The sequence below is a fragment of the Papio anubis genome, chromosome 12, assembly GCF_008728515.1.
Source record: "Papio anubis isolate 15944 chromosome 12, Panubis1.0, whole genome shotgun sequence".
Classification (NCBI taxonomy): Eukaryota; Metazoa; Chordata; class Mammalia; order Primates; family Cercopithecidae; genus Papio; species Papio anubis.
The window spans coordinates 55927641-55950735 of NC_044987.1; the positions used below are offsets into that span (position 1 = coordinate 55927641).

Below are 23095 nucleotides of genomic sequence, written 5' to 3' on the forward strand. Positions count from 1 at the left end.
GGTCCTTCAAACCAGAACAACCACACTACTGGTCATTAAGAGACCTGGTTTTTGTGACACTGTGTGTAGCCTTGTTAGTGTATTGGTTAAGGTCAGGGCTTTGGGTCTGTCAGAAATGGGATCAAATTCTGTTTTTGTCACCTACCTACTTTATAACCTTGGCTACGTACATGGTAAGCATTTATCTCAGGGATATTTTCAGTTTATGTAAGAGAAAGTGCATAGTGTGTTAAATAGTGCATTTTTCTCACATTACAAGAAGTTTAGAATAAGCAGTTGCTGCCTTTGATGTAGACAGTGTTGCAATCAAGGATGCTTCTTCTGTTTTCCCAGCCAGCCATATAGTGTGTTGGCTTTCAGCCTCATGGTAGCAAGAGAATCAAAAGCTTTCCCAGGAACCTCCAAAAGATTTCTACTTATGTCTTATTATTCAGAACTGTGACATGTGTATACCTCCAATTACTAGGAAAGTAAACATTCTGTTTGCCTAGACTCTCTAAGGACAAACAAGGAAAAGGGATTGTGAATAGGCATTATGTTATCCAGCCAACAGTGCAGTGTGTGGCATTGAATTGAATTGAACATTGAACATTCAGTGCTATTATGATGGTGATGGTAACAGATAACTCACTTCGTCCTGCTCTCCTGAAGAGTCAGGTAATGTGATATTTAACATTTTGTAGTTTATGGAGAACTTTTATAAGACGTGTGATGGTGGTTATTGTTTTTATGTGTTTGGAAGTTCCTTGCTGACTGAGTCAAAGAAAGAAGATCAACTAGGAAGGATAGTGTAGTCCAGGCCTTCATACTGACCTGGCCTGGCCTCAGGTCTTTTGCTTATAAAGCCTTCTCAAACCACTCTGAACTACAGCAGTTGCTCATCCCTCTAAACTCCTAATATTACTTCTGACTTAATGCTGTATTTGTGCTGCTTTATATTTTAAAAATGTACATGGCTTCTTAGCTAAGTTTGGAACTCCTTAATTACAGGATCTACATAGAATGTGCCTTACGGAATATAGAGAGGAACTCATTTGTGGTTCATTTATTGACAAAACATTTTCTACTTCTCACCATTAGCTGCACTTGAGATAGGGTAGGGATGGGGAGTGATTACAATGATGCTTTCTTCTTCTATGAGGGAAGACTTTTATTTTCTTTGCCTAATACTCTACCATTCTTTCTCCAACTTCCACCTTCTTTCTCTTTTCCCCGCCTCTAAGAGAACAATGTGGGTTGTCAGGGGATAAAATACATAATTCCATTCTTCTGTTACTTTCCAGCCTCTCCTTAACTAAATCTTGTCTGTGACTTCACTGTGGGGAATTCTGCCTTACTTCCTAGTAGGGCAAAAACTTCTGACCCCTCCCTGCCATTTCTGAGACTACAGCAAAAAGGAGACCCTTGCAAAGTAGCTTCTGGTACCTTTTGCATATTGCCTTTTGCACTATCCTTATTTCTTTTTGGACATTTGATTTAAAAGGCAAATAGTACTAGATGAGGAAATCAAACCCACTAACAAAAATCTACACTGAGAAGCAAATGATTATCTGATCTTTTGCTGAGACCAAATGCTAAAAATGTGTTGAGATCTTGGAACCCAAAGGTATTAGATGAACACTGAGCAAGGAGCATTTAATAACAAGGCTAGTTGCTAGTTGCCCAGTCCAAGGTTCTTTGAATGTTGTTCCCTGTTAGTGCTAGCACTACAGTCTTCAAAAGTCCACAGTGAAAGGTAGATGCCAGAGTACTCACAGCCAGATTTCTGAGTAGATGAATGCAATGACTTTTCTTCTCTTTACTGTGATATTTTAGAAATAGAAATGACTAGATGCTAACATATTTTAGTTCAATATATATCAATTTTAAGTCATTAATCCAATTCTTTTGTTTATTTTGTTTCCAATTGCACAGATACCAAGAATTTCCTAACATTTTTCTCATACCCTTGGCTACTTAATGTTTCCATGCTTTTTATTCCTGTTCATTTTTCACTGTTTGATGATGGTTATAGTTTAAATATAGAAAAAACAATGTCAGCTGTGGCACCTGTATTTCCAGGGTCTAAAATAAACTTAATGTGTAGACATCCATAGACAAACACAAAATTCTAACTATTACCTGTTTATCATACAAAGCACTCTACCAAGGTTTTAGAGATTTAAGGTGCCAGTTAATTATCCTTCCTCCCAGGAAGTCAAGTTCTCCTTGTCTGCTAATGATATGAACTTAATATTTGGAAAAACCTGAAGACTTCACCAAAAAAAAAACCCAACTGTTACAACTGATAAATTCAATAAAGTTGCAGGATACAAAATCAGCATACAAAAATCAGTAGCATTTCTATATGTCAGCAGTGAACAATCTGGGAAATAATTTTTTTTTTTTTTTTTGAGAGATGGAGTCTTGCTCTGTTGCTCAGGCTGCAGTACAGTGGCATGATCGTGGCTCACTGCAACCTCCACCTCCCATGTTCAAACAATTCTCCTGCCTCAGCCTACTCAGTAGCTGAGACTACAGGTGTGCATCACAATGCCCAGCTAATTTTTGTATTTTTAGTAGACACAGGATTTCACCATGTTGGCCAGGCTGGTATTGAACTCCTGGCTTCCAGTGATCCACCCACCTCCTAAAGTACTGGGATTACAGGTGTGAGCCACCACGCCCAACCCAGAAAATAATTTTTTAAAAAGTAATCCCATTTACAGTAGCCACAAATAAAATTAAATGCCTAGGAATTAATTTAACCAAAAAAGTGAAAGATCTCTATAATGAAAACTGTAAGACACTGATGAAAGAAACTAAAGAGGGCACCAGAAAATAGAAAGATATTCCATGCTCATGGATTTGGAAGAATTAATATTGTTAAAATGTCCATACTACCCAAATCTACAGATTCAGTGCATTCCCTGTCACAATACCAATGACATTCTTCACAGAAATAGAACAATCCTGAAATTTATATGGAACCACAAAAGATCCAGAATAACCAAAGCTATCCTAAGCAGAAAGAACAAAACTTGAGGAATCACATTACCTGACTTCAAATTATACTACAGAGCTATAGTAACCAGAACAGCATGGCACTGGCATAAAAACAGACACGTAGACCAATGGAATAGAATAGAGAACCCAGAAACAAATTCACATACCTACAGTGAACTCATTTTCAACAAAGCTGCCAAGAACACACACTGGAGGAAAGACAGTTTCTTCAATAAATGGTGCTGGGAAAACTGGATATCTGTATGCAGAAGAATGAAACTAGATCCCTATCTTACACCACATACAAAAATCAAATCAAAATGAATTAAAGACTTAGGTCTAAAACCTCTAACTATGAAACTCCTACAAGAACTGATTGGGGAAAATCTCCAGGACATTAGTCTAGAAAAAAATGTAATAACTCCACAAGCACAGACAACCAAAGCAAAAATGGACAAATGGAATCACATCAAGTTAAAAAGCTTCTGCACAGCAAAGGAGACAGTCCTTAAAATGAAGAGACAACCCACAAAATGGGAGAAAACATTTGCAGACTGCCCATCTGACAAGAGATTAATAACCAGAATATATAAGGAGTTCAAACAACTCTACAGGAAAAAAATCTAATCTGATTTTTAAATGGCAAAAGAGTTGAATAGACGTTTCTTAAAGGAAGACATACAAATGGCAGACAGGCATATGAAAAGGTACTCAACATCATTGATCATCAGAGATAGATAATCAAAACTACAATGGGATATGTCACCCCAACTAAAATGGCTTTTATCCAAAAGACAGGCAACAGCAAATGCTGGCAAGGATGTAGAGGAAAGGAAACCCTCTTACACTATTGGTGGGAACGTAAATTAGTACAACCACTGTGGAGAACAGTTTGGAGGTTCCTCAAAAAACTAAAAATAGAGCTACCATGTGATCCAGCAATCCCGCTGCTGGGTATTTACCCCGAAGAAGGGAAATCAGTATTTTACACAGAGATATCTGCACTCCCATGTTTGTTGCAGCACTGTTCACAATAGCCAAGGCTTGGAAACAATCTAAGTGTCTATCAGCAGTTGAATGGGTAAAGAAAATATGCTACTTTATACACAATGGAGTACTCTTCAGCCATAAAAAGAATGAGATCCTCTTATTTGCAACAATATGGATGGTACTGGAGATCATTATGTTTTTTTGTTTTTTTGTTTTTTTGTTTTTTTTTTGAGACGGAGTCTCACGCTGTCGCCCAGGCTGGAGTGCAGTGGCGCGATCTCGGCTCACTGCAAGCTCCGTCTCCCGGGTTCACGCCATTCTCCTGTCTCAGCCTCCTGAGTAGCTGGGACTACAGGCGCCCGCCACCACGCCCAGCTAATTTTTTGTATTTTTAGTAGAGACGGGGTTTCACTGTAGTCTCGATCTCCTGACCTTGTGATCCGCCCGCCTCGGCCTCCCAAAGTGCTGGGATTACAGGCGTGAGCCACCGCGCCCAGCCTGGAGATCATTATGTTAAGTGAAATAAGTCAGGTACAGACAGATAGACATTGCATGTTCTCACTTATTTGTGGGATCTGAAAGTCAAAACAATTGAACTAGTGGAGAATAGACAGTAGAAGGATGGTTACCAGAGGCTGGGAAGGGGAGTGAGGGGTGGGAAGAGAGGTGGGGATGATTAAAGGGTACCAAAAATAGAATAGAAAGAATGAATAATACCCACTATTTAACTGCACAATAGGGTGACTATAGTCAATAATAATTTATTTGTACATTTTGAAATAACTGAAAGAATATAATCGGATTATTTGTAGCACAAAGGATAAATGCTTAAGGGGATGGATACCTTATTCTCCATGATGTGATTATTACACATTGCATGCTTGTGTCAAAACATCTCATGTATACCTACTTTGTACTCACAAAAATTTAAAAAGTTACAAAATTATAACCATCAAAAAAATTATTATTATTCATCCCTTCTGTTGTAGAAAATAGAAAGGAACCGAAAGGAGGTGAACTTATCAGCTTAACTCATGACAGCTCAAGAGGGTCTCAGATACAGTCTGGAGATGCCAGTCTAGGAGTACTTTGTACAATAAGAGAAATATGAATCACCAAGCAATATATAGAATAAGACAAGAGAAAACTGAGGATGAAATCCCTGGGATCATAGACCTTAAACGGATCCTTATGAGAACTAAAAAAGAGGATAGAAATGCAGGAAATTGTGGTGTCAGGTAATCTAAAGGATTTAGGAGAGGAGCCTTCAGGTGTCTCAAATGCTGCCAAGAAATCAGTGAAGATAAGAGCAGCAACAAGTATCTATGGGATTTTATAACAAAAAGTTTTAGATCACCCGTGGTGAAAAACTTGCTGTTCTCCCTACCCAGTCTCCCTAGACTAATCACACAGGACCACCTACATTTTGTTTTTCAGTCTGCCTTCACATCTGGCTCCCACTGTGTATAAAAATATGCCACTGGACATGGGGTGGTGGCTCACACCTGTAATCCCAGCACTTTGGGAGGCCGAGGTGGAAAGATCTCTTGAGGCTAGGAGTTTGAAACCAGCCTGGGTAAAATAGTGAGACCCCCCCCACCTCTATAAAAAATTTTTTAAAAATTAGCTGGGCGTGGTAGTGCATTCCTATAGTCCTAGCTCTCGGGATGCTAAGGCGGGAAGATTGCTTAAGCTCAGGATTCGAGCCTGGAGTGAGCCATGATCACACCACTGCACTCCAGCCTGAGTGACAGAGTGAGACTTTTTCTCTAAAAATAAAAAATAAAAAAGTCACCGAAAGATCTTTGGCCTCAAAATATTCATTATAATCCTAGAAGAAGGACTTATCAGTATGTATATGATTGGAAGACGTTTAGTGATAAGATTTTCTTTTGTAATTGGAGCCCACTATTTCCAGTGTTAAGACTGCAAATCACTAGATCAAGAGTATACTGATGGTGCCACATGTCCCAGTCAGGCTCTGAAACAAAGCCCAGCATTATCCTCCTGTCATTTGAAGAACAATCTTTCCCATTAAATTATAAGAGATTCTTGATCTGCTGTAGGGGATGCACCAATGTTGGGGCTCAATAAATATTTGGCAAAATTGGGCTCTGCAGGTATAAGACAAGGCAAAGGGGAAGGTTCTTAAAAAAACAAAAACAAAAACTGTGTCTTCAAATTTCTGCTCAGACCCTAGGGCATGACTCCATGTGCCTGCTTCTGCCTCTAAGCACCTAGAAAGGTTCTTTCTCAAAGTCAATAAACAACAGTTCTTAATAGTTACTTGTTGGTCTCCTAAATGTTACTTTTTAGTTTCCCTGCTGTTCAAGCCAGAACTATGATTTGCCATTACTCACATGTGCCTTCAAGTGTAAATAAATTTCCTGCATCCCATTGCTACCTCTTCCTGCATCCCATTAGACTCTTACTTAAGTTGTGAGGTTTATTTTTTGATAACCAAAATTCACTTAAACATAGGATGTCATTTGTACTACTGATCCGTTTCTCTCATCATTTGAGTCAGGATATGTATGTAGGGCACTGGGGCTTTTATCTTCTTTTTGTGCTATCATAACTCGTATACATAGAAAGCCCAGACACAGTGAGGACTTGATCAATATTGAACTGAAATTTAAATCATACCAGGTACCCTATAAGCTTTTCCCCCGGGCAAATAAAGCCAGTGTTAAGTTGATCTGCCTAGGTTGGTGGGCAGGGAAAGTCCCAAGCCTGGTGGCTTCCTCAGTCACTTCTTTAAAAACCAGGGGCCTCACCACTGGCTTCCAATAGCCTGTGTATTTTTAGTTCTCCTTTTCATGTAAGTTTCCCGTTAACTGCTTGCAGGAAATCTTTTCTTGGACATAATCTGCCCATTTCCTGAAGTCTTCCTCCCGCATTGTGTCAGTTTGGGGATGAATCAAGTCAGCAGTTTTGGAGAGGGTTTGTTCTCTTCCCTGCCACAGGCTCCCCACTTTGTGAAATACCAGAAAGCTGCCTTTCTTGTCTTTTTCTAGAGGCAAAGGGAGGAGGGGCAGGCCCTTGGTGTGTGTCAGCCTCTTGGGCTGCCCAGCACAAATGTCCTTTTGTGTGTGGAGGGGGCATGTGTGTGTTTTTTCCCCTTCCCAATGGACACTTTCATTTACGAGGTCCGGATGGTGTCCTCTGGGCTATAAACAATGGCATAGGAGATAAAGAGCTGCCTTACTGACCAGGCTGTGATGGCAGCCGCTGGTTTTCCATCTCTGTCTCTGTTTTCCAATCCCCTTGGTCTGTTGTGAGTTTGGTCTGATCTGAGCCAGCCTAGGACCTCTGTAATCCCTTTCTAGGCCCAGAGCAGCGTGGGCACTGTTCCTCTTATCCTGAGGTTTATAAGAGGTTTTCTGTAGTAAGGATAGCAATTCCTCATGTTTGTACAGTGTGTTTAAACACATTAGGTCTTTTGGAGAACTGAAATTCTGGATTTGTTATCCCTTAAGAATGGAGGATTTGGTGCTGGGCACGGTGGCTCACACTTGTAATACCAGCACTTTGGGAGGCCAAGGCAGACGGATCAGGAGGTCAGGAGTTCGAGACCATCCTGGCCAACATGGTAAAACCCCGTCTCTACTAAAAATACAAAAATTAGCTGGCTGTGGTGGTGCACACCTGTAGTCCCAGCTACTGGGGAGGCTGAGGCAGGGGAATCGCTTGAACCTGGGAGGCAGAGACTGCAGTGAGCCTAGATGGCGCCACTGCACTCAGCCAGGCAACAGAGCGAGACTCAGTCCCAAAAAAAAAAAAAGAATGGAGGATTTGGATCAAAAGAGTTGGAGTGCTGGTCCTACTATTTATTTATTTGTTTTATTTTTATTTATTTTTTGAGACAGCGTCTCGTTCTGTCACCCAGGCGGGAGTGCAGTGGCGTGATTTTGGCCCACTGCAACATCCACTTCCTGGATTCATGCAGTCTCCTGCCTCAGCCTCCCAAGTAGCTGGGATTACAGGTGCCCACCACCATGCCCTGCTAATTTTTGTATTTTTTAGAAGAGACAGGGTTTCACCATGTTGGCCAGGCTGGTTTCGAACTCCTGACCTCAAATGATCTGCTGGCCTCAGTCTCCCAAAATGCTGGGATTACAGCCATGAGCCATTGCACCCAGCCTGGTTCTACTATTAATAACTGTGAGACCTCAGGCAAATTCTAGAACTAATAACTTTATACTTCATAGGGTGTTCCACAGTTCAATTAAGAAAATACGTTAAAGTGCCTGCCATATGGAAAGCATCCAAATGTTAACCAAAAAACGAGGGGGTGGGAAGAGGAAATGTACAATGAAATAATATAAATGAATATGCTGTGCGTAAGATGCTAAGTATATAGTCACTATTTGGTTTTAGAGGTCTAAGAGTAAGCCTTTTCTCTCCCGATAAATCTACCCCTTCACCTGGATTCTCATTCTGACCATCACTTCCTTCTCTGTCATCTATCACTATGGGCCCTTCTTTCACATGTTAACATGAGTCTCCTATCTCAAAGCAAACCACTATTTCTTGATTCCAGCCCTTAGCCCAGAGCTTGGCCCAAAGTAAGGTTCAACATTTTCTTGAATGGGTACTTGTGAGAAACTCCAAAATGCAAAGCCCTTCTTTCCTGTCCCCAAGGACCTGCTGTTTGTCACTCAAACTTCTTTATTTTTATACCCAGGGGTCACTGTGAGAAATGGAAATCACTTGAGATACTTTAAACAGGAAGGAATTTAATGCAAGGAATTAGATGCTTACCAAACGGTAGGAAGAACTAGAGCTGCATGTTCTAGTCAAGAACTACATAGATGACTTCCTAGGACACCACTGGTGATCCATTTAACCCCCACCCACACCCCATAGCTGTGGTCTCGGGTATGGGAGGTCAGGCTTGAGAAGCTACTAATGCACCTGCCCCATGGCACGCAGGAGGCTGGAGAATACCTCAGCTGCATAAAACCATCAAACGTCTATATCCTTGTTTGCCAGTAGAAACAAGAAACAGCCAAAAGAGAACAGGAAAATGGTCTTTGCCTCATTTCCACCTTACCAGTCTTACATGAATGCAAGTAGTTGGCAGATTACCTGCAAGCAAATTTGGTAAAGGTGATTTTTAGTTTTCCAGATTTTCTAACTAGAAGGGGAGTGGAATCGATGTTGAGTGGGCCAACCTATTGTACATATCAACCAACTTCGTCTAGAAAGTATTTCAGGAAGCAGTATGGCGAGATAAAAGCTAGATGAGAAAATCCAAACAGATCTCTCTGCTTCTAGATATTATAACACCTTCCAAGTATAAAGCTGCTTCCATAAAATCATGCCTTTCTATGGGAAATCTTCACATTTCCCTGTGGCCTCTAAAATGGTCTAGTTGCCCCAGCAGCCAGCTCACCTTGTACTTGTTGAGTACCTAGGATATTCTCAACAAATGCTAGAGTGAGTGTCTACTATATGTGTCAGTTACTGTGAACACATCAAAAAAGAAAGACAAGGCCCTGCCTTCAAGGAGTTAATGATGGGCCATCTGTACTCATGTAAAAAGTTAAGTGTAAGGGATTTTTAATTACTATAAAGCACCTACAAGGCTGGCCTTAAACACTCTCTACTCTCTTTCTCCTAGCCACGCAACCCAGACACAAAACCCCAAAAATGTTCTTTAGTTTTGCTAACATTTTTAAATGAAAAATTTCAAACATACAGCAAGATTGAAAGAATTTTACAATTAACACCTATGTATCAACCATCTAGATTCTGTCATTAGTATTTTACTATGCTTGCTGTATCACATACCTATTCATCTATCCGTTCCTTTGACCACCCATTGTGTATATTATTTTTTATAGCATTTAAAGTGAATTGCAGACATTAGCACATTTCTTCCTAAATATTTTAGCATGCATTTCATTCTCTAGAGTTCCACATTTGTTGAGTATTTTTCTTTGAGGTAAAAATGTACATGAAGTGAAATGTCAATCTTAAGTGTTCTTTGAGATTTGACAAAAATGTAACTAAAGCTCCTATCAGACTATGTAAAACATTACCATCGTTCCAGAAAGTTTCCCCATTCCCCTTTCCAAACAATTCTCACCCCACCACCACCCTCCAGAAGGAACAATCATTCTGATTTTTTTCTACCATAGATTAGTTTTGCCTGTTTTAGCATCTCATAGAAACAGAATCATACAGTATGTACTCTTTTGTGTAAGGCTTCTTTCATTTGGTATAATACTTTTTGAGATCCGTCCATGTTGTTGAATGTATTTATAGACCATTCCTTTTTATTGCTGAGTAGTATTCCATTGCATGAATGTACCACTTTGTTTATGCATTCTCCTTCAGATGGATGCCTGTGCCATTTCCAGCTTTTGATTATTATGAGTAAATCTACTTTAAGCCTGTAATGTCATTTTTTATAGACTTTTTTTCAGTTTTAGAGTTACAGAAAAACTGAGAAGATGGTACAGAGTTCCTATATACCCCACACCCAGCTTTCCCTATTATTAATGTCTTACACATAATGTCTTTTTTTAAAGCCACCTTCGGCTTAGTGTTTTTGGTAGCTGCTTAATGGACTGCTGACTGGGAAGACTACAAATGCAATGCTACCAGTAAATGCCCTGCAACAGGAAATTGTTTGTCATCCCATTGAGATTATTGACCCAGGATTTATTTTATCAAACAATGTGGACCCAAGAGTGCCTAGTGGTTGGTGGATATATCCGTTTCTGGGAATCTTGCTCAGGGAAGGGTTCAAAGTCAGGTCCTTGTGTCTGCAGGTGAGGGTGATAGGGCTTTGTCCTCATCTGCACAAGCAAATGATCAGCCCACCACGACTTTCTCACTTTTCCACTTCTAGGCCTTCCTCCCACCCTCAACAAATTCTCAACTAGTTTGTAAGATGTTTTGCTAAAGCACAGCTTATTTTTTTTTTTTTCTTTTTTTTTTTTCCGAGACGGAGTCTCGCTCTGTCGCCCAGGCTGGGGTGCAGTGGCAGGATCTCAGCTCACTGCAAGTTCCACCTCCCAGGTTTACGCCATTCTCCTGCCTCCGCCTCCCGAGTATCTGGGACTACAGACGCCCGCCACCTCGCCCGGCTAGTTTTTGTTGTTGTTGTTGTTGTTGTTGTTGTTGTTGTTGTTGTTTTAGTAGAGAGGGGGTTTCACTGTGTTAGCCAGGATGGTCTCGATCTCCTGACCTTGTGATCCACCTGTCTCGGCCTCCCAAAGTGCTGGGATTACAGGCTTGAGCCACCACGCCCGGCCAGCACAGCTTATTATAATATTTATGCTGTACTTGCCAGTTTATAGAGGTCTTTAACATCCACTTCTTCAATTCAATCTAGTAAGGTATTATATCCATCTTCTAGAGAAAAAACTAAAATTCAAAGAAATTTAATGATTTATCCAAAGTGACACTGCTAGTTATTAAGAGTTTAGGATATAAACCCAGCTCTGTCTTGCCCTTAAATCCTGATTTTTAAAAAATGTATTATTCTCAAAATTTGGGGGGCTCGCCATTGTTTTTCAAGGCAAAGTTCAAACCATTTAGTATACCATTTAAGTCCCACTGTGATTGGGACTCAACCTACCTTTTCATTCTCATATTTTCCTGGGTCCCTGTAGGCTCTAGAAACACTCAATGGTATATTGTTTCCCAACACTTCATGAATATTGCTACCTCTGTGCACTTTAATAATGGCTTCCCCATTATGTTCTGAATATTATTTTCTTTCTTCCATGCTTCATATCTTGGCCCCAGAATCTATTTCTGGGAATATTGTTCATCCTATAAGGCTCATCGTAGATATTGTTATTTTCATATGAAGCATCTCTTGATCACTTTCCTTCTCCCGCAACCATTCCCAGCTTGAGGTCCTTGGTTACCTATTCTGTTTATTGATTAGACTTTGAATGCCCAGCAGATCCCATTTCATATTAAGATGCAACGAAAATTAAAACATGATTGTTTGTCATTCTTATAGACTATTAGTGAATCAGACATGTACAGAAGTGATGATAATATGACATGAGGATTAGAATTGACTCAGATACCGATTTATTGAGTTCCCACTGTATACCCACCACAGATGCTCAGTACATATTTGTAGAATCATGTTGAATAATAGACATGATGCATTTGGGCTAAATAGGAATGATCTTGAGTACAGACAAAGAATGGTGGCTTACTTACTGTGGTTAAAGAGCACAAGCGGGATCTTTGCTCAAATAAATCTCTATCCAGTTTCTTCTTAGCCTTCATCCCATCACTCCATCACTACTTTCTGGCTTTCCTACTTCTAGGCCTTCTTCTTACCTCCAGTAAATCCTCAACAAGGTTTTAAGACTTTTTTCCCAAAGCATAGCTTATGGGGAAATTTTACTGGGTCAGAACTGTGTCTGCTTTGTATATATTTGAGGGTAGCAAACTGAGTTAGTTCTGAGATGACTTAAAAATTCTCTACAATAGAATTTCATGTATTCAAGAAAAGTTAATAAGGTCCTATTCTGTGCTGAGAGCTCAAAGAGCAACAAACTGTTATCCTTGACCTCATGAAGCTCATAGCAGAATGCAGGCACCACATACAAATTCATGTAAGTAACATGACTCTTTTTTTGGAAAAAGGACAGAAATAATTTGAAGTAACAATTTCTTGTTCCTATACAAAGGCTGTTCAGAGTGCTTTCATGACCAAAGTTTCCGTTATTTTCTCTTCATTTAGAAAAAAATTGTCCAAATTTGATTCAGTAGGGTTTACTGTTATCCTATTGACCTGTGACCACTATATGTTGTTTCATTTTATAAAGAAATCCAAATAAATGCAAAAATGAAGTCCCCTTAAAAGTTTATCCATGTGACCTTAAGTAATGTTTGCATTTGAGTGGTGTTTGTGTTTTATAGCCCTCCTCTGGCATCAAGTTGTGATATTTTAAATGAGACATTTATGTCAAAATAAGGGTATAAGGCTTTTTCTATCACACAAGGTTGGAAGCATCTTTCATAAAAAGTAATGAAGTTCTTTAGATATGGATATAGAATAAGCTTCAAGATATAAGTGGAATAAAGTGAAGTGCATTTAATATACTATGATGCTTTACTATATGTATTAAAAGGGGAAGACATTATACATATTCACTGTTGTAGCCATAAAATATGTGTGAAATGAAACACAAGATAAGAATGATTGTCTCTACAAAGCAGAACAGGATGGCTGGAGTTAGGGTAGGGAAAGACTTACTGTTCGCTATTTTATGCCTCAATTCTTGAGCCATATTGTTAAAAAATAGAGTGTTTAAAAAGAAATGAACAAAAATGGTTTGGGGATAGCTCACTACTGAAAGTTCATAGGAATAGACTATTGTGAATTTTCTTTTTTATTCATGGCATTGCTAATGGCATATTTTCTAGAGAAACCACCTTTGAAGTATAATCTATATATCTTGTGATTTAACTACTGACAGTGTAGTGGTTGTCAGGATGTTGCTAAGTCATGTAAGATCTTTGAAAGCCCACTCTTTAGGTGGGAGTAGTTGCTGTGGTCAGGAAAAAGGCACATCAGAACACAGATAGAGTTCTTAGAAATCTAGCATCATAAACCCCCAGGGCTGAAAGAACCAGAGTTCATTCTATTCCACCTCTCTGTGTGTTTGTATGTCCTCTACAACATTCTTACTTAGGGATCTTCATCATTCCAGTGTTGTTCAATATTATTAATAGAGCCTTAGCAACATGGTTTCTGTGCTGTCTGGAATGATCAGTGGACTAGGACTCAAATTACTTGGTTCCTAGTCTCAGCTCTGCCACTAATTAATTCTGTGGCTTCAGGCAAATCACTTTGCCTCTCTGGGTCTCTGTTTTTTCATGTCTAAAATTAGAGCATTGGACTGTCAGGGATGGTTAAGCACATGGCATGGCCACTGTTGCTTCCCCTCCCCACCTGTAATAGACATTACTTCTTAGTTTTGGCAGGTTCTTTATGGTGGATAACTGCAAACAAAGTCTCAGAATCCTTCTCAACACAGCCTTCCAGGCAACTAAAATCAATAGATAGAACTTGGATGGGACTTGACAAACAAGATAAAAGTTATTTACTTCCATCCCTAAGGTTCTCAAGTAGCAATGTGCAGGTACATATTTAATGACAAGTTCTCAGCAAAAAAAATAAGATGCCCTAGTTTGCATAGTTTGCCAATTTCCATGGTGTAAATATTCACACCACGACTGATTTCAGACTACCATTGCAAAGTAAATTGGGTTGCAAAGTTCCTAAAAGTTTAACAGTCAGCTTTCATAGCTGATAGAAGTTGTCTCTGGCCCATCACTGTAAAATTAATGACTTTAGATTAACTGGCCGTAACTGTAAGTGAATGTGAAAATGACCATCTTCCTTTGGGAGTTTTATCCAGAGGCATAATTCTTACCTTGTACGGTCTTTTGGACTTTGGAAATACTTGGTTGTCATCAGACCTTGGTGAAGTTGTTTACTTCCCTGAACTTCAGTTACACTATCTGGAAAATGGGAATAAGGATTCCTACTTCAGAAGATTATAGTGAATAACGAGAGACTATGTATAAAGCACTTAGCATGGCGTCTAGCATATGGATTGATATTCCCCTTCCCTTACCAGTGTGGTAGATTGTTAGATTGTATCTTTATCTTTCCCAGACTCATGAAAGACTAGCCATTGCTTTCCCTCTAGCACCTTTCTTTTTCCATTATACTCCCTTGGCCATTCCATTTTCCTCTGCTCTAATGTACTTAATCTTCTGTCTGAGTGGAATATAAATATTTAATCTTACCTATTCTGAATGTTTTATTTATCATCTATCCAGGAACATTGGTGAGTAGAGACCAGCCCTGTGTAAGTCTCCTGAACTATCCATCATCACAGCATCATAAGTAAATAAGTGCTAATAAGTCCCCACTCTTGGGATCAAACTTAAGTCAAGGATGATGCCGAAGGGAGCTTGTCTTACATGAGAACCAGAGGAGGCTGCTAAAGATCACCCAGAATATGATATGATACTTGTAGAACTGTGTCTCCTACTGTGTACTCGTGGACAGTGACCTCACAGCAAGCAGAAAGAATTTCACATTTTAAGAAGATGCCTCTTTAAAAAAAAAAAAAAAAAAAATCAGAGGGGGTCGGGCGTGGTGGATCATGCCTGTTATCCCAGCACTTTGGGAGGCCAAGGTGGGCAGATCACCTGAGGTCAGTAGTTTGAGACCAGCCTGGCCCACATGGCAAAACCCCATCTCTACTGAAAATACAGTAATTAGCCAGACATGGTGGCAGGCACCTGTAGTCCCAGCTACTCAGGAGGCTGAGGGAGGAGAATTGCTTGAACCCGGGAAGCGGAGGTTGCAGTGAGCCGACATGGCGCCAGTGCACTCCAGCCTGGGCGACAGAGTCAGGCTTTGTCTCAAAAAAAAAAAAAGATTCAGGGGGTATACGTGTAGGGTTGTTCCATGGATATACTGCAAGATGCTGAAGTGTAGGCTTCTATTGATCCTGTCATCCAAATAGTGAACATAGTACCCAATAGGTAATTTCTCAACCCTTACCCCCCTCCTCCCTCCCCCGACCTTTTTGGAGTCCTCAGTATCTACTGTTCCTGTCTTTATGTCTGTGTATATCCAATATTTAGTTCCCACTTGTAAGTGAGAACATGTGGTATTTGGTTTTGTTTCCTTTTTTTTGTTTTGAAGTGGGGTGATGGAGCCTCGCTCTGTTGCCTAGGCTAGAATGCAGTGGCATGATCTCGGCTCACTGCAGCCTCTGCCTCCTGGGTTCAAGCAATTCTCTTGCCTCAGCCTCTCAAGTAGCTGGGATTACAGGCGCACGCCACCACGCCTGGCTGATTTTTTGTATTTTAGTAGACACGGGGTTTCACCGTGTTGGCCAGGCTGGTCTTGAACTCCTGACCTCAGGTGATCCACCCATCTCAGTCTCCCAGAGTGCTGGGATTACAGACATGAGCCACCGCATCAGGCCTGGTTTTCTGTTTCTGCATTAATTCACTTAGAATAATGATCTCCAGCTGCATACATGCTGCTGCAAAGGATGTGATTCCATACTTTTTATGGCTGTGTAGTATTCCAAGGTGTATATGTACCATATTTTAAACCCAGCCCACCATTGATGGGCACCTAAGTTGATTCCATGTCTTTGCTGTTGTAAATAGTGCTGCAGCAAACATGAGAGTTCATATGTCTTCCTGGTAGAACAATTTATTTTCCTTTGGATATAGACTCAGTAATGGGATTGCTGAGTTGAATGGTAGTTCTATTTTTAGTCTTTGCAAAGTCTCCAAACTGCTTTCCACAGTGGCTGAAGTAATTTACATTCCCATCAACAGTGTATAAGGATTTCCTTTGCTCCACAGCCTCCCCAGCATCTGTTTTTTGTTTGTTTGTTTTGTTTTGTTTACTTTTCAATAAAGCCATTCTCAGTGGTGTGAGATGGTCTCTCATTGTGGTTTTGAGTTGCATTTCTCTGATGATTAGTGATGTTTGTGCATTTAAAAATGTTTGTTGGCCCATTGTATGTCATCTTTTGAGAAATGTCTGTTCATGTCCTTTGCCCACTTTATAATGGTATCATTTGTTTTTTAATTGAATTATTTAAGTTCTTATATAAAGATTCTTGGTATTAGTCCTTTGTCAGATGCATAGTTTACAAATATTTTCTCTCATTCTGTAGGTTGTCTGTTTACTCTCATGACAGTTTCTTTTGCTGTGTGCAAGCTCTTCAGTTTAATTAGGTCCCACTTGTCATTTTTTTGCTTTTGTTGTAATTGCTTTAGAGGACTTAGTCATAAATTCCTTGACAAGGCTGATGTCTAGAAGGGTATTTTCTATTTTATTCTAGGATTTTTATAGTTTGAGATCTAACTTTTTTTTTATTTTATTTTTTTGAGACAGAATCTCCCTCTGTCACCCAGGCTGCAGTGCAGCAGCATGATCTTGGGTCACTGCAACCTCCGCCTCCTGGGTTCAAGTGATTCTCCTGCCTCAGCCTCCTGAGTAGCTGGGATTACAGGCGTGCACCGCCACGCCCGGCTAATTTTTGTATTTTTAGTAGAGACAGGGTTTCACCGTGTTGGTCAGGCTGGTCTGAAACTCTTGATCTCAGGTGACCTGCCCACCTCGGCCTCACAGAGTGCTGGGAATACAGGTGTGAGCCACTGTGCCCAGCTGAGATCTTGCATTTAAGTCTTTAATCTATCTTAATACGTGTGTATCTTATGTAGGAGTCTAGTTTTATTCTTCTGCGTATGTTTAGCCAGTTTTCCCAGCAACATTTATTGAAGAGTCTTATCCCCATTCCTTTTTTTTTTTTTTTAAACTTTGTCAAATATCAGTTTGTTGTAGGTGTGTGGCTTTATTTCTGGGTTCTCTATTCTGTTCCATTGGTCTGTGTGTCTGTTTTTGTAACAATACCATGGCTGTTTGGTTACTATAGCCTTGAAGTATAGTTTGAAAGTTGAGTAATGTAATACCTCCATCTCTGAAGAACATGTCAATTTTTAAATGCAAGTGGAGTACTTTTCAAAAGTTTTCCGAAAACTGAATTTTTGTTAAATCATACATGTAGTCTTCTCCCTCCTCTAGTATAATGTTTATAAAATGAGAGATATTAGAGGAAATGCAGTGTGATCTGTGCTGCATCTCTTAATTACAGGAACCATTTCTCCAGTTACTGAACACATACTGCACTCCACACTTCTGTGGGCTAGGAGTAAAAAGACATGAGCCATTTTTCCTGCTTGCAAGGAACTTAAAATCTATAGTAAAGAGGTAATTCAGCCACAAAGTATAACATAAAGTGATAAGTTCCAGCAGTAATACAGGTAAGCAGGAGGCAGAGCAGGCCATAGATATGGGTAGTTTCTGTCAGCCAGGGATGAATGGAAGATAGTGGGAAAGCATCCTGGAAGCTTGTGGAAAACCTCTGTTCCCCCTCTTTCCTCTCTCACAGCTCATAGTACTGTGCTAAGGTTAATAAGTCCTTGGTACAGGGGTGCTCATATCCACCCTCACTGCTTCAGTTACTTTTCCTATATGCTATGACATCCAAATTTACATCTCCAACCCATGCATGAACTTTTCAGACCAAATCCTTGGCCTACAGCTCAGCTCCACAAGGATGCCTTGAAGACCCTCCAATTCTAAATGTTTAAAATTGAACTCAGTACATATGCCCTTTAGTAGATCTCCGGGAAACCTACCTCAGTAGACATCATAGTTGGCTCAAGCTAGAAACCTGTAAGTCATTCTTCACTCTGTCTCAACCCCCACATTCCAGCAGTGACTAAGAAGTTGATCTGTTAAATATCTCTTTTGCATTACCTTCTGTCTCTCTCCATTGCTCACCATAGTTTAAGCCATAATTTCTTACTGGGACTATAATATCTCCCAGTTGAGACTGGGCGCAGTGGCTCATGCCTATAACCCCAGCACTTTGGGAGGCCATGGCAGGTGGATCACTTGAGCCTAGGAATTTGGGATAGATCAGCCTGGGCAACATGACAAAACCCCATCTCTACCAAAAAAAAAAAAAAAAAAGCAAAATTAGCCAGGTGTGGTGGTGCACACCTGTAATCACAGCTACTTTGGAGGCTGCAGTGAGCTGTCATAGTACCACTGCACTTCAGCCTGGGTGACAGAGTGAGACCTTCTCTCAAAGGAAAAAAAATCTCCCAGTTAATATACCTGACACAAGGCTTGCTCTTCTCAAGCTTTTCATACAGCAGCGAGAGTGATCTTTCTGGAACATAAATCCAGCCATCGCACTCCTCTTTTCTGTTGTCCTTAGGATGATGTCCAAATTCCTTATCTTCTTCCCACATTGAACAAGGATAAGACCTTCTTCCTTGCTGTTCTCATGGTACACCATATTTTCCTTGATCATAATATTGATCATGCTTTATCATAATTACCTGTTTCTTAGCTGGGCATGATGGCACATGCCTGTAGTCCCAGCTGCTGGGAGGCTGAAGGAAGAAGATTGCTTGAGTCATAGAGCTCAAATCCTGCCTGAGCAACATAGTGAGACCCCTTGTCTCTAGAAAAAAAGAAAATAAGAAAATAAAATTGTTTTTCAAAATTATCTGTTTCTTCTCGGCTGGGCACAGTGGCTCATGCCTGTAATCCCAGCACTTTGGGAGGCCAAGCGGGGGCGGATCAATTGAGGCCAGGAGTTCAAGACCAGCCTGGCCAACGTGGCGAAACCCCATCTCCACAAAAATACAAAAATTAGCCGGTGCGATGGTGTGTACCTGTAATCCCAGCTACTCAGTAGGCTGAGGCAGGAGAATTGCTTGAACCCGGGAGGCAGAGGTTGCAGTGAGCTGAGATCACACCACTGCACTCCAGCACTCCATCCTAGGTGACAGAGCAACACTCAGTCTCAAAAAAAAAAAAAAAGGTTTCTTTATATCTCGGCCAGATACTTGGCTCTGAGATCATGAACCATGTCTGTTTTGTTTACTGCTATACCCTCACCCAGTAGCACAGTGCCTGGTATACAGTAGAATACTAATGTATAAGTTAATTTTTTATTTTAAGTGCACTTTAATAATATTATATCCCATAAAATGAAAAGGCCTCAAATGTGGCTCTCTGCTAAGTGTGGTTAGTCATATAGTGAGTTATTTTTATAGCAGATCTTGTTTAGATTGTGAACATGGATGAGTGATTCCAATTTCTGTCATATTTGGTTCTATCAAGAGCTATAGAGATGAACATTACCAAAACTAAGGGTAAATTAGAGAAGAAAACATGGGAGAAAAAAACCCTAAAGAACAGAAACTTTACCACTTTTTTCCCCAACTAGTACTGCAATATGTATCTTCATACATACATCTTTTTCTTTCCTTTGAATTATTACCTTAAAGTCAGATGCCAGAAATGAGAATTATTGGGCACAAAGGGATGAACATTTTTAAGGCATTTGAAATACTGCCAATTATTTTCAAAATACATAATACCAACAAATAGTTCAGAGCAACGTACAAGGGTGTCTGTTTTATCACACTACTGAGAAGTGTCATGAAAATCTTTTAACTGGCTTAATGGAGGAAGAAATGGTTCTTCGCCACTGCTTTTAGTTAAGGTTTGGTCTTTTTCATCTGATTATGCAGCTCCTTCTGAGGATGCATCCAAATGCTCACAGACTTGTTCAGAGGCTGAGAGGCCTCCAACCTCAGCGGCCTCTGGGGCACAGCATCTCTGTTGTGCAGCGGCAGGGAGGGGCAGTGATGGAGGGAAAACATAACACAGACCACACCATTGTTAGGGGATGAGGTCGCTGGGATAATGCTGTGAGAAAGGATGAAAAGAACGATTCTCCATTCTTGATTGTTGTGATTTCCAGGGATGAGCCAACAGCTCCAGCGCGGGAAGGGATGGGTCTTTACTGCATCCAGATGCTCCTTTTCCCAGTACTGCCTCCCATTATTTCTGGTGAGAAGGGGTGGAGGAGAGCATAGCAGCTGAAACAGATTAACTTTTATGCCAGTTTCCTCCCTTTGAGTGATTGCCCTGGACCTGGGGACATTCAGAATTCGTCAGAAACTGTTTAGAAATAAGAATGTGGTTCAAGGTCCCTGGTGTGCAACAGCCAACCTTCTGGAGTTTGCGTACCATTCCTGCCTGTATCTATGGGAGCTGCTTGAGGCAAAGGGGTCTTTCTTTCTTTCCTCTCCTTCCCTGCTGCCACTGCCGTTGTTCAGGCCCTCATCCTGTTTTGTCTGGGCTTCCTGTTTCCCTTGATCTGTCCTCATCTATGTTGTTGCCAAAGTGATATTTCTTTCCTTTTCTTTTTTCTTTTTTTTTTTGAGACGGAGTCTCACTCTGTCGCCCAGCCTGGAGTGCAGTGGCGCGATCTGGGCTCACTGCAAGCTCCGCCCCCCGAGTTCACGCCATTCTCCTGCCTCAGCCCCCCGAGTAGCTGGGACTACAGGCACCCGCCACCACGCCCGGCTAATTTTTTTTTTTTTTGTATTTTTTTGTATTTTTAGTAGAGACGGGGTTTCACCGTGGTCTCGATCTCCTGACCTCGTGATCCGCCCGCCTCGGCCTCCCAAAGTGCTAGGATTACAGGCGTGAGCCACCGTGCCCGGCAATATTTCTCATATATATGTGTGTGTGTGTGTGTCTGTGTGTGTGTGTATATATATATATATATTTTTTTTTTTTTTTTTTGAGAGGTAGTCTCACTCTGTCGCCCAGGCTGGAGTGCAGTGGTGCGATCTCGGCTCACTGCAACCTCCGCCTCCTGGGTTCAAGCGATTCTCCTGCCTCAGCCTCCTGAGTTGCTGGGACTACAGGCACACGCCACCACACCTGGGTAATTTTTGTAATTTTTTAGTAGAGACAAGGTTTCACCACATTGGCCAGGCTAGTCTCGATCTCCTGACCTTGTGATGCACCTGCCTCGGCTTCCCAAAATGCTGGGATTACAGGCATGAGCCACTGTGCCCGGCCTATTTATTTATTTATTTTTATTATACTTTAAGTTCTAGGGTACATGTGCACAACATGCAGGCTTGTTACATATGTATACATGTGCTATGTTGGTGTGCTGCACCCATTAACTTGTCGTTTACATTAGGTATATCTCCTAATGCTATCCCTCCCCCCACCCACGACAGGCCCTGGTGTGTCGTGTTTCCCTTCCTGTGTCCAAGTGTTCTCATTGTTCAATTCCCACCCATGAGTGAGAACATGCGGTGTTTGGTTTTCTGTCCTTGTGATAGTTTGCTGAGAATGATGGTTTCCAGCTACATCCATGTCCCTACAAAGGACATGAACTCATCGTTTTTTATGGCTGCATAGTATTCCATGGTGTATATGTTCCACATTTTCTTAATCCAGTCTATCATTGGTGGACACTTGGATAGGGCTGGTTCCAAGTCTTTGCTATTGTGTATTGTGCCACAATAAACATACGTGTGTATGTGTCTTTATAGCAGCATGATTTATAATCCTTTGAGTATATACCCAGTAATGGGATGACTGGGCCAAATGGTGTTTCTAGTTCTAGATCCTTGAGGAATCGCCACACTGTTTTCCACAATGGTTGAACTAGTTTACAGTCCCACCAACAGTGTAAAAATGTTCCTATTTCTCCACATCCTCTCCAGCACCTGTTTTTTCCTGACTTTTTAATGATCACCATTCTAACTGGTGTGGCTGGTATCTCATTGTGGTTTTAATTTGCATTTCTCTGATGGCCAGCGATGATGAGCATTCTTTCATGTGTCTGTTGGCTGCATAAATGTCTTCTTTTGAGAAGTGTCTGTTCATATCCTTTGCCCACTTTTTGATGGGGTTGTTTTCTTGTAAATCTTGTTTTGAGTTCTTTGTGGTGGTTCTGGTATTAGCCTTTTTGTCAGATGAGTAGATTGCAAAAATGTTCCCCATTCTGTAGGTTGCCTGTTCACTCTGATGGTAGTTTCTTTTGTTGTGCAGAAGCTCTTTAGTTTAATTAGATCCCATTTGTCAATTTTGGCTTTTGTTGCCATTGCTTGCCAAAGTGATATTTCTACCATGCACACTGGATCCTATCCCTCTCCAGTTAAAACTATCAGTGGTCCCCCACTGCCTTCAAGATAAAGTCTAAGCTTCTTTTCACAGCTGTTTTTTTTTTTTTTTTTTTTTTTTTTTTTTTTGGGCATTTAGCAATCAGACCCCAAAATGTCTTTCCTGACTGGCTCCCACCACTTCTCTGGACTGTTCTGGGACCCTGACTAGTGCATGCACTCTGTAAGGTGCTTCTGCTGATAGCCCTTCTGCCTCTTTTCCACCAGATTCACTCCTAATTCCTCACCTCCCTCCTCAAAAAGAAGTCCCCCTCAATTATCACCTCTGTGATGGATTTTCCCTGGATTTTCTCTGGTAGGTAATCCGTTCTATTCCAGTAACCCTCTAGTAGCACCTATATACAAGATTGTGATTTCTATTATTATTTCCCCTAAATCAGGAATTATCTTCCTTTTGTATATTCATATTTGTGGATCCCCAGCCCTTAGTACAATATTTGACACATAATAAATGCTCCAGAATATCTCTTTCTTCCTTCCTGCCAGCCTATTTATTTTACCTTCAATG

General features: G+C 40.7%; 1 protein-coding gene across 3 annotated transcripts in view; it reads left to right on the forward strand.

The window, feature by feature from the left end:
* GAB2 (GRB2 associated binding protein 2) overlaps window positions 1–23095 on the forward strand; it is a 202717-nt gene that overhangs the window by 77514 nt on the left and 102108 nt on the right. Inside the window, exon 1 of one of the 3 annotated variants that reach the window (XM_021926357.2) lies at window positions 22424–22882. The exons of the other annotated variants lie outside the window; for them this stretch is intronic. The gene's annotated coding sequence lies outside the window, so the exon portion shown is untranslated. Of the gene's footprint in view, window positions 1–22423; window positions 22883–23095 lie in introns of those variants that run through there. 3 annotated transcript variants of the gene reach the window in all.